Below are 2,031 nucleotides of genomic sequence, written 5' to 3'. Positions count from 1 at the left end.
AAAACATTGTGCACTGCTGGTTTTAACATATGAAAAGAAATAAAGTCAGTTGATAATTGTCTCCTGTTTTTATGCTCTGTGACTTTATTTTCCTTTGTGCAGAATACCCAGTAGGCTTTATTTCTGACCTATTAGAACAGTGACACAGATGCTTTATCATTTGCAAACTCCCATAAATTTCATGGGGGAGGGTTATAGCATATATCGACAGGTAGAAATTTGAGGGCTCTGAGGAATTTCTGTACAAAAGGAAATAGGCAGCTGGACTGGGTGGGGCGTAAGGAATCCTAGCAGAGGGGTTATTAGAAAAGCAAAGGGAAATGACTCGCCATCAAAGTTGAAGAAGTTTGTTTTAGAAGGAGATGTATATTCCTTTAAAGAACTAAATACTGTCTTTAAGTAAAATTTGAAAAGCGGAAACCTATCTTGGAAGAGATTGCCCAATATTAGAAGTGGAGTGAACATCGCTAGAGAAGAACAGATGTTTTGGTGAGAGTTAATCATCTCTAACTTAATAAACCAGCAGGAATGTGTGAATACAACACACCTCATTGGCAAACAGAGAGACCGGGCATGTTTGTTTAGCTGTGTGTCTATGTGCTCAGCTACGCCACGTCAATGCTGAGTCAGAAAACTGGGACTGCATTACCAGACATGACTTCACTGTAAAACACCGTAAAACTTCTCCGAAGAAGTCATTCTGCATGAGCTTCATACGTTCGATCTCCGGAAGCAGTATTGATCAGGTGAAGAGGAAATATGGGGCAAAACTCATCGCAACAGTTGCCTCCGAAGGACAGCAAAGAGGATTCCAGCATCTGTGAGGTTGTCAGCGAGGCTATAGTCCATGCAGCTCCGAAAGTGAGGGAGTATCTTGGATTCGAAGATCCTCTGAGCAATCTGTGCCCAGCTTCCAACACTCTGAACGAGATCTTCTTAATCCACTTCATCACTTTCTGCCAAGACAAGGGAGTGGATGAATGGCTCACCACCACCAAGATGACCAAGCACCAAGCTGTACTGTTCGGGGCAGACTGGATTTGGACTTTCTGGGGAGCCGACAAACAGATCAGGCTTCAGCTGGCAGTGCAAACTCTGCAGATGTCTTCCCTCCCTCCTGTGGCATCTCAGCCCTGTGACATGTCCCCTCCAGAATCCAGGGCAGGGGGGTCTTCCAGGAAGAGAAGTCGATTTGATAAGCTTGAAGAATTCTGTCACTTGATAGGAGATGACTGACTGGGCCTGTTTATCATCTTTGGGGTGCCAGGTAAGCCCAAAGACATCAGAGGAGTAGTCCTGGACAGTCAAAAGTGAGACCGTGCGGGGCCAGTTGCCAGGACAGAAGGCCGTGGCACAGTTTGTCCTGGAAACGGAAGAGTGTGTGCCCATCAGAAAGCTGCTGGGGAACTGTCTGAGTAAGAAAGATGGCCTGAGAGAGGTGGGCAAGGTTTATATTAGCATCCTCTGAACTGGACGTGGGCAAAGAGACTGTAAGGCAAAAAGGAAAAAGTATTTCAGCGAGCTCATCCACATGCATCATCCCAGCATGGGATTTTTTTTTTTTTTCTCTACCCACCCTCCATTGCAAGAAAATAATCACCTGGATCAAAGCATATAATGTCATGACAACAGGGGGGGAAAAAACCCTGCTCATATTGCAGGGAAAATTAATTTATTCAATAATAAAAATAAGAGGAGAGAATAAAGTCAGCCTTGAAGTTTGATTTGCTAAGAAAAAGTCTTTAATTGTTTAATAAGTCTAGAACTGTAAAGTGTAAAATGTATTTTTACTGCTTGGGTGGGAGGTGGCAGGGTGGGGGATAAGCTGGTCCGTGAGACTACAGAATGGGATTAATTACACTGACAGCACCAGTCCGATTCAGGACCCCTAAACAAAACCTCATTCCCTCTCTTCCTATGAGCTCTGCCCTTGATCCCATCTCCTCCCCAGCTGCTTTTTCTGCGCACAGAGACTCTTGGTAGGATTCACTTTGGCACTTGCTTGAAGTGTCCACTTTCCCTATGCGTTAA

General features: G+C 44.5%; 1 pseudogene across 1 annotated transcript; it reads left to right on the top strand.

Moving 5' to 3' along the window:
* Nucleotides 1–757: 757 nt before the first annotated feature.
* LOC309870368 (rab15 effector protein pseudogene) lies at nt 758–1,468 on the top strand (annotated as a pseudogene). Its single transcript has one exon. The product of its transcript is annotated as a rab15 effector protein pseudogene (transcript).
* Nucleotides 1,469–2,031: the final 563 nt, after the last annotated feature.

The sequence above is a fragment of the Mustela nivalis genome (genome assembly GCF_964662115.1).
Source record: "Mustela nivalis genome assembly, chromosome: 7".
Taxonomy (NCBI): domain Eukaryota; kingdom Metazoa; phylum Chordata; class Mammalia; order Carnivora; family Mustelidae; genus Mustela; species Mustela nivalis.
Note: the sequence above shows the minus strand (reverse complement) of the source record. Positions and strands in the feature narration are given on the sequence as shown.